Raw genomic sequence first — 10,673 nt, forward strand, 5'->3', positions numbered from 1 at the left:
ATTTGTAGAAGGCAATTTCATGCTGTTGTAAAACGCTTTTACCAGGTTCAGATTATTGCTATAATGATTATAACCAACAATCATGTTTTACTTTAACTTTTGCACATTTCAGACACTATCAACTCATTTGTTCCAAAGAATGACCATGTGAGGTAAGCACTATAGGTATTATCTTCACTTTAGAGATGAAGAAACTGAGGCACTGAAAAGTTACTTGACTTACCTGTGATCATATAGCTACTAGGTGTCAGAAGTGAGATTAGCAAAAAAAAAAATAAAAAAAAAAAAGAAGTGAGATTAGCACTCAGGTCTTTCTGAACATTAGAGCTAGAAAGGGCATTATATATAGGCAATTTAGACCAAACTCCTAATTTTGCAGGTAAGGAGGCTGGGGCCCAGATTCGCCCAAAGTTGTTTGCCACTAGTTAGCAATAGAGTCAGAACTCAAACGCTGGTCTTTTGACTCATAGTTCTCCTATGCCACAGAATGGCCATTATCATTTGAAATGTTCTGATATCAAAATATCAAAAGCAAAAAATATCAAAGCTACATTTTTCAAATACTTCATTTTGTTGTTAAGCTAAAATGGGACTTGTCATTCCTGTCTTTGTTGATGCAACTTTTGGCATGAAACAGTTGCCACTGGAGTAGTTTCTCACTGACAAGCCTTCTAGTTTGCACACATATACATCAGACAATGCACGACACACACATATACACACTCTGGGTGTTGTGCTTAATTGATATACTTCTAATCTGAAGGCTATTTCTTGAGAGAGAGGTAGCCAGGCATAGTCATTAGAGAGTTAGCCTCTCTCCGCTAACTCCTGTCTTATGCTACATTCTGTCCTGCAGTTCTCTGTCCTTCCTTTTAACTGAATCTTAGAATCTCAAACGTCAAATTACATTTGGACACTGGGGTACTGAAAGGTTAAGTGTGTGACCTATGGTCATACAGCTAGCGTATGTCAGAGACAAGACGGCTAGGTGACACAGTGGATAGACCACCAGGCCTGGAGTCAGAAAGATCTGAGTTCAAACCCAGCCTCAGACACTACGAGCTGTGTAACCTTGGGCAAGTCACTTCACCCTGTTTGCCTCAGTTTCCTCATCTGTAAAATGAGCTGGAGAAGGAAATGGCAAATACTCCAGTATCTCTGTCAAGAAAACCCTAAATGGAGTCGCAAAGAGTCAGACACAACTGAAACATCTGAACAACAAAAATTTTATTATTTATTAACTATATTAATAATAGCACTATGTTAATGGTATATAGGCTTGTGGAGGCAAGAAAGAAGGGCCCTGGGGGCAGCTAGGTGGTGCAGTGGATAGAGCACTGGCCCTGAAGTCAGGAGAACCTGAGTTCAAATGTGGCCTCCGGCCAAACACTTGATACTTACTAGCTGTGTGACCCTGGGCAAGTCACTTAACCCCAATTGCCTAAAAAACAAAACAAAACAAAAAAACAAACAAAAAAACCTATCCTCTATTTCAGTGTAAAATGAGTGGTCACATCTGCCTCTCCATGGTTATATGTACTGCCCTTCTCTTGTTCCCCAGCTCTGCCAGTCATTGAACAAAACAGAGTGGTCTTGCTCTCTTCTCTCTGAATAATAACAACAATAACTAACATCTGTATAGTACTTACTATGTGCCAGGCACTGTGCTAAGCACTTTACAATTCATATCTCATTTGGTCCTCACAACACCCCTGGGAGATAGCTGCTATTATTATCTCCATTTTATGGATGAGGAAATAGAGGCAAACAGAGGCTAAGTGACTTGCCCAGGGTTCACACAGCTAGTGTCTGAGGCTGGATTTGAACTCAGGACTTCCTGGTTTCAGGCGCCCTGCCCTACCTCCAAACTGGCAGCCTTCCATTCTTTGCTTCATGTACTTCACATATCGTTAGGAGCTTGTTTGTATTCAGAGTTCTCTTTGTGGACAGAGGAAAGCTCTCTCCCTTTGTAATAGCAATAAAGCTTCTTTATCTGATCGGTACCCCAAATTTGTGGACTGTGACAGGTTTAATGTTCTCTCATTTGACCTTCACAATCACCCCCTGAGGGAAGCATGATGATCATATATTCACAGACTGTCAGACCTGGAAGGGACCTCAGTGCTCACTTAGGCCAGCTCTCTCATTTTCCAGGTGGAGTCAATGAGGCTCAGAGGGATTGGGTGATTCTATAAGTCACTGTGCTCCCTCAAGGCAGGGGTGTCCTTCCACCCTCCATCCTGGGCTCCTTCCACTCCATGACTTTGCCAGCCTGCTGACATCTACTCTTCCAGCGCGCTACTGAACACCAACACCAATTGCTCAATCGTCAGCCATTGCTCTAGCAAGGCCTGACCTTGCCTCCCAAGACATCGCTTAGTTTTTGAGATTGGGGCTAGAGATACCGAGCTTCATTAATATAGCCTTTGGCAGCGTTACGTAGTCATTCCCTGGGAATTTTTTTTTCTTTCCAGAAAAAAAAAAGACAAAACTCAAACTTTTAGTTACATATCTCAACTTTGCCAGAGTGATCAGACAGACCAGAGAAACCCAAGGCCAGGGTGAGCAGTAGGTTCAAAGGGTTGTTTTGCTTACGATGCAATTACCCAGTGATGCAAACAGCGCCAGGCTTTGATGTAGAAGTAACTGGTTTTTGAGAAATGTGAAGAATTTGTAGGGAAGCTAACATTTACAGGTGCCCTTCTGACCTTTCATGATACAAATCTGCTTCCTCAGCCAGATTTAAGGGAAAGGATGTGCTGGTACTAGAGTCAGAGGGCATGGGTTAAGTTCTCTTCTCTGCCCCTACCCTGTGACCTGGGGCAAGTCACAACCTCCCTGGGACTCAGTTTCCTTATCTCTAAAATCAAGGGACTGGATCAGAATGGGCTCTAAGTACCTTCTGCTTCAAAAACCTATGATCTAAAAGTTCTTTGTTATTGTTGTTTAGGAACTCTTCATGACCTCATGGACCATATCTTGATAAAGAAACTGGAGAGTTTGCCATTTCCCTCTCCAGTGGATTAAGGCAAAGAGAGATTAAGTGACTTGCCCAGGGTCACACAGCTAGGCAGTGTCTGAATTCACATTTGAACTCAGGTCTTCCTGACTCCAAATTTAACACTCTATCCACTGAGCCACCTAGCTGAAGTAAAGAGTACTTTATTTCCATCTAATTTGTTACATGCTTTGTTATATGGCAGAGAAAGTATGGACAATCTATAAAAAACACTAAATTCAGAGTTAGAAAGCCAAGGTTCAAGGATGTGGTATTTAGCGTGTTGATAAACCACTTAAACTCTGTGAAGCTCACTTATCTCATCTATATAATGGGGATAATAATATTTGGGCACTGCTGGTGAATTATGTAGACCTCTTAGGAATGGCAAACCTATGAGTCCTCATTCAGATGGCTGTGGGTCAAAGAGAGGAGACCAGACTTGAAAGGAAAGATTGATTAGCTTGCTAAGCAAATCTGCTCTTGCTAAGGGCAAATTCACATTCCCGAGGTACAAATTTGGCTTTTTATAACCTTACAGACCTGCTTAAAGTACACTGAAGGTAAACAAAGAGAGAAGTTGAGAGAAAAGGAGAGACAGAGACATTGCAAGAGAAGGAAAGACAAAAACAGAAATAGAAACAGAAAGAAAGGAGGGAAAGACAGGGACAGAGATAAAAACAGTGAAAAAAAGGCAGGCAGAGACAGAGAGATTGAGAGTGAGAAAGAGACAGAAAGAGACAGAGAAAGACAGAGATAGAAACAGAGACAGAAAAGGGGGCAGGCAGAGAGAGAGAGAGAGAGAGAGAAAATCAGGGAGACAGAGAGACAGAGACACAGAGAGACAAACAGAGAGACAGAGAGAGACAGAAAGACAGAGAGAGATAAGCCAGGGGAGAAAACAGGAATACTTGGAATACAAGTGACAGAATTTATTATCAGAATAAGAAAACATTGTCTCTTCAAGGGCAGGAGACAAGGGGAAGAGACCAAACACTTTTACAATTATAGAAGCAGGGTCTTTTTAGACAGAACTGCAGGGTCTCTTTATCCAAGAACAGCGAAAAGTTGATAAACAGTGAATGAGACCATCTGTTTTCCCATGACTTTTTCATATTAGGCATCAAGTGTTGGGTGGAGGGTGTGGGGATTTCTATATTGTCAGTTCATCAAGATGTAGTGAAATGATTGGGGTTCCTATTCTCTCTCCTTCCCCTCAATTTCTACACACAGGATAAAGAGCACAGGATTTGGAATCAAAAGAATGGGTTCAAATCCCAAGTTTGCCATTTCTTACCTGTGTGACCTTTAACAACTCATTTAACTTTTCTTGACCTTTCTCTGGTCCTCACCTATAAAATGAGGAGGTTGGAGTAGCTGACCTCTAAGGTTCTTTCCAGCTCCACATACAGTCATCCTATCTTGCAAGGATGGTGAGAAGAAAGCACTTTGGGTACCCAAAAAGGTCTCTATCAATATGAGCTATTATCCAGTGGTAGAGAAATTCTTCTTGGGGCCTTTCACAGTCCTTGATTTCTCCAGCAGAATTCAGCTAAGGAAAACATGGCTCTAACAATATTACCTTATAGCTGGGAAACAGATACTTCTTCTTTTTCCTCCAAAAGAAGTACAGTTATCCCTTCTATATCACAGGCATTAGGGATGTGGTGTACCTGTGATCTGGAAAATCCACATAAAATATTTTTTTGGCCTTCCTTTTGCACCAGAAAAGAAGTCTGAATTATTATGGTATTAAAAGATAAAATGTGTTGGTAATATATGATACTACACATATATTTTATGCATTTCTGAGTTTCTAAACTTTTTCTGTGTTGTCTGCTGGCCTTCTGGTGTCATCTGAGGCTTCTGCAAAACTCTCCCCCAAACTCCCATTTAATTTCTTATGCTAACCTGCTAGATATTGAAACTATGATGGAGGAAGTTGTGGTGTGGAAGGGGTAACTGTATAGTTGAAAAGCAAAGTGGTTTGTGTGTTGAGGAGTTAGGCTGGAATCTTGTAGCAGGTTTAGACATAGTATGATAAACTTGTAACTGGAAGAGACCTCAAAAGACATCAAATTCAACCCTATCATTTTATGGTTGAGAAAGCTGAGGATCAAAGTGGTTAAATGACTTGCCCAAAGTCACACAGGTAGTACATATAAAAGTACTTGTATTTTGGAGAAGGCCAGGATCCTCTAAACCAGTTATGTATCAGAGATGGTACAGTGGCTGAAACTTAAGCCTAAGACCCAGGGTTGAAGTCTCTGTGCCTTAAATTTTCCTACGAAGAGATTGTGAACAATATTTACCTCTGGAGCCCATTTTCCTTAATAGAGGTATTTCCAAAAAGTTGAAAGAATAAGAATGTAAGATCACTTGATTCTGGTGACCTAATCACTTAAGTAACGTGTTTTGTTCTCACCACTATTTAAACACTACGTCACCCATTTTCCCCTTCCATGCATTTGCACTGGTTATCACCCACGCCTGGAATGCCCTCTTTCGACCTCTACCTCATAGAATCCTTGTTTTCTTTAAAACTCAGCTCAATTCAACTCAAACTCACTTTCTGATTAAGCTTTTCCTGGTTCCCCAGTGCCCTCTCTCCTCCATCTCACCTCACTCAAATGACCTTGAATTTATTTCTTCTATTTTTAAAATTATTTCTTTTGTTATATTTTAAGTTCTGAACTCTCTCCCTCCGTCCCTTCCCACTGCTCACTAGAAAAGGCCCTCATCTGACACCGATTTATAAATATATGTAAAACCATACTATGCATACTTCTATTTATCAGTTTTTTCTCTGGGGATGGATAGCATCTTCCTTTATAAGTCCTTTGTAGCTGATTTGAGTATTTATAATACTCAAAATAACTTCATCGCTCACAATTTTTCTTCAAACAATATTGCTGTTACTATATACAATGTTCCCTTGGTTCTGCTCATTTCACTTTTCATTATTTCATACAAGTCTTTCCATGTTTTTCTAAAATCAACCTACTCATCATTTCTTACAGCACAACCTTAAGTTTATTTTGTCTCTCTCTTTCTCTCTCTATATATACATGAATATATATGTGTATATATATATATATATATACACACACATACACACACACACATACTTGTCTCTTTTGAAAGAATGTAAACTCCTTGAGGGCAAGGACTGTTTCATATTTGTCTTTGTATTGATTTGTATTTGATTGATTGATTGATGGTTACAACCTTAAAATCTCAGTGGAATGCTACAGAATGATGAACATACAACTTTAGTCTTTTAATATTTAAGGATCAATGATTTTTTTCAGTGTGGCATCATGTACCCCCTCAAAGAGTTTACAGTCTAGTCTGGGAAATAAGATGTGTGCAAATAACTTGACAAATTAGAGTATAATAGACTAGCATAAGAGGTTTGAGGAACTTCTAGTTAAAGAGATTAGAGAATGCTTTTTATGGGACCCTCCATAAAGAATAAGGATAGAGAATCTCTTCAAGGAACAGAAAGTGTAAATGCCCTAAGGTAGGAGATGGGGCAGCTAGGTGGCACAGTGGATAGAGCATTGGGATTCTAATCAGGAAGACTCATCTTCATGGGTTTGAATCCAGCCTCAGACACTTACTAGCTGTATGACCCTGGGCAAGTCACTTCCTCCGGTTTGCCTCAGTTTCCTCATCTATAAAATGAACTGGAGAAGGAAATGGCAAACCACTCTGGTATCTTTGCTGAGAAAACTCAAATGGGATCATAAAGAGTTGGACACAATTGAAACGACTCAACAACAACAAAATGTTTTGTGTATAGTAAGTGCTTAATAAATTCTTGTTAAATTGAATTTATATATATATGTATATATATATGTCATAAGGTAGATACTAGTCATGTATATACAGTCATAGATACAGAGCTAGAAGGGTTTGTCATTTAAAGCTCTCCACAATCTGTCCCCTCTCTTCCTTTCCAATATTCTTATACTTTTACTACTTTCCAAACACTTTGTGCCCTAACACCCAACAAAAAATAGTCTACCTGCTGTTCTTACATCACACATCACATTCCATCTACCTCTGCCTAGCCTAACTGTCCATCATGCCTAGAAGGCCCTACCTCTCACCTCCATCTCTTAGTTTTCCCTGGCATCCTTTCAGACTCAGCTCAAATCCCTTCTTCTACATGAGGCCTACCCCTCTGAGATTACCTATTATCTATTCTGTATATATCTTGTGTTTCTGTAAATGTCTTGGATCTCTCGCCAACCTGCAATCTGGGCTCCTCCATCATGTCCCGCTCTGGATACCTTCATTTTTCACGCCTCCCTCCCTTTTCATTCTTTGCCCCCTCCATGTTTTTCTTCCATGTGTCTCCTTTCCCAATTAGTATTGTTATACTCCTTGAGGGCAGGCACTGCTTTTCCTTTTGCTTGTATTGGTATTTATAATTTGTATTGTGTTTAGCACAATGCCTGGCACACAGTAAGATATTAATAAATATTTGTTGATTAACTGACTTATATGTACGTATGTATTTTCATGTTTGTTTCCTTTTTAGAATGTAAGCTCCCTGATGCCAGGACTGCTTTTGCCTTTCTTTGTATAGTCACCAGTCAACTAAGTGCCTGGCAGATAGAAAGTGCTCAATCAATACTTGTTGACTGTCTTGGTATAGTCAGGCACAAAAGAGGAGAAATGTCTCTGTGTCTAGCATAAGAAGAGGAGAACCCATATCACTCTATTCGTTATAAAAAGTGGTGGAATGAAAGAAGAATCAAGACTGAGGATACAAGAAAATGAGAATAAAATTGGTACTTCTATAATGATTTGCAAAAAGTGCTTTACGTAGATTATTTCATCTGATTCTCATGATGTTGTTGTAAGATAGTATAGGTGTAATGTAAATTCCTTGAGAACAGAAGCTGGGGTTTTTTTTGAGGTGGGGGTTGGACTTTTTAGATCCACTACTCAGGGCCTAACACAGTGCCCAACACATGACAAGCCTTTGAAAAAGTCCTAACTGTGATGTTTTAACAAAAGGATTATGATTTTATTATTAAGTTATATAACGATGATAACGTATTATTGTATTAATATATTGATGTATAATTTTATATAATTATAATATTGCAATATGGTTTACAATTATAGTTATAATTTTGTTAAAATTATAGTAAAAAAATAACCTCTTGACACCCACATGGCTTCCAGATTTACAAAACAAAAATCACTCAAGTACTTGGCAGGAAGTTATTTGAGCCTTATTGAATTGAACAGAATTTAATTCATACAGCCATTAGCTCTGTTCTACAGGTGGGGAAACCAAGGCTGGGAAGTTGGAGGAGTTTGCCCAGGTCCACATAATTAGTAAGTGTCTGAGGCAGGAGTCAAAGTCAGGTTTTCTTGATTCCAAGTATAGTACTCTCTCCTCTACCCCATATATAGTTATACATCAATATGTAGGAAAGTGAGGTTCAAAACATGGCAAGATGAGTGTGACCACAATGATAAGCTAGGGATTCGACTTCATCAAGCTATGTGTTCTCTGATCCTCTGTTTCCATCAATGAGTTGGAATCCAGTTTCTTTGTTTAATACTTTATTTTTGAGGCTATTTATTATTATTATTTTTCAGTTCAGTGTGAAACAAAATTCTGTCCAACAAATCTCTAGGACAAGCTAGGACAAACAACAATATTTTATTACCTAAATGGAGGATAAGATACTGTTTTAAAAGCTTTGGATAGTATCATCTCCCTCATCTGTTCCTTCATTCTCTCCCCCATGTCCCTTTCAAGCAGCCATTGATAGAAATGCTGAGTAATGGTGTTGGATCTGAAGTATTAGCTGTGTCAAGGACAACAGGAAGTAACCAGATAAGAGGAGCTAACACGTGGACCTTACAAGTCTTGATGTACAAAAAAACCAAAAACCACAAACAAAAACAACAAACAGAGGGCATTTAACTCCTGGAGCTGAGCTTGGGCCAACCCAATAGATTCTATACCCCACTGGAGATAAGGGATGTGCCTAAATCATTAGTGGAGAGAAGTAAGAATTGCCTATAAGTCCCTTTCATAGTACAGATTATCTGTGGTTACTTCTGTTCCCTGGAAACATCGGTGTCAAAGTTTCCCAAAGCAAGTTTTTGTTCGGTTATATTTCGGTGGGAGGTTTGGGGATAGAAGGGAGATAAGTGGGGTCATTCTCTGGCATCATCTTAAAGGATAGATGTTTAGAAATGTTTCACTGTTGTCATGATCCAAAGTCACGCACTTCACTTCTTCATCAAAGTCCCATTTGCTCCCCTTGGCTGGAAGTGAGTACTGGTGGTGAGGGGTGTAGCTAAGGAGAAAAGGGTCTTCCTGAGGGAAGTGGTACCTAGCAGAGGGGAAATAGCCATTCAAATCCATGTGCAGTTTCTCTTCGTACAGGTCACTTCCAGAGAGGGCTGAGGTAGGCCTGAAAGGGTGGTAGTTAGCTTTGACAACTGAAGTCTCACTGGGCAGCTGCTGGTTACCTGCTTCCATACAGCTCAGAGTAGGGGAGAGCTCACAAGGCCAGTTGGCCAAAGGAAAAGGATAGCCAGGATAGCAATTGTCATGATCGGGAGGTCCTCCCAGGCCTGTATTCCTATTCCATTTCTGAAGATCTCCATAATCTGAGAAGACCCTCGGGAGAGATGGCTGACGCAATTCTCCACTGGCGCAAATTCGACTAGCGGTCAGTTTGCATTTTTCATAGAATTTAGTGGGCCCCGAGTCCACCAAGGGCTCTACAAGCTGAGGGGCTCTTCCAAAATAATAATTCTTGGTAAGTGAAAGGCAATTATTTAGTGACTTCTTTTGGGGCATGTTATCAATTAAATGCCCATTAAAATTACTGGGCAATTGGAAGCCTTCCTGGTAAGACCAAGTTAAAGGTAAACTTTCTTGACTTTGGGTTTCACCTGGTAGGGACTAAAATGGAAAAGAAACAGCCACGTTAATAAGTTAAACAGATTTGCATAACCCACCCCAAACAATGAGGAGTTACTCTGTACCAATAAGCAAACTGGCTCGGGATTATTTCTGATTGTTCTCATTCCTTGCACGCTTAGGTCATGAGCCGTGCAAAAAAAAAAAAAATGCCAATGATATGCCTGGTCAAGGTGTAGAAGCAGAGGTCTGGGATATTTCCATTTCAATATGAAACTGTCCTGGTTCAGAACCAGCCAGATTCATAGATTGTTAGAGTTATTAGGAACGTTGAGTGGTATCAGGGATGTGGTAGAGGGAACTTCGGATCTGGCTTTGAAGGCCCTGAGTTTAGTAATAATAATGATGATGATGATGATGATGATGATGATGATGATGATAGCTAGCATTTATATAGTGCTTTCAGGTTTGATCATCATCATCATAATAGCTAACATTTCTATAATGCCTACTATATGCCAGGTTCTGTGCTTAGCACTTTACAAATATTTTCTCATTTGATCCTCGCAACAATCATGGTAGGTTGGTGCTATTAGAAGGTTTATGAAAAGCTTCACATATGTTATCTCCTGTGATCAGCTCCCAGCTCTATTCTTTTTTTTTTTTTTTCCTTTTTGGTGAGGCAATCAGGATTAAGTGACTTGCCTAGGGTCACACAGCTAGTAAGTGTCATGTGTCGGAGGCCAAATTTGAATTCAGGTCCTCCTG

At 39.8% G+C, this 10,673-nt stretch overlaps 1 pseudogene; it reads right to left on the reverse strand.

Moving 5' to 3' along the window:
- Positions 1-9,203: 9,203 nt before the first annotated feature.
- Positions 9,204-9,947, reverse strand: LOC114034039 (annotated as a pseudogene).
- Positions 9,948-10,673: the final 726 nt, after the last annotated feature.

The sequence above is a fragment of the Vombatus ursinus genome, unplaced genomic scaffold, assembly GCF_900497805.2.
Source record: "Vombatus ursinus unplaced genomic scaffold, bare-nosed wombat genome assembly UNPS02007851.1, whole genome shotgun sequence".
Classification (NCBI taxonomy): Eukaryota; Metazoa; Chordata; class Mammalia; order Diprotodontia; family Vombatidae; genus Vombatus; species Vombatus ursinus.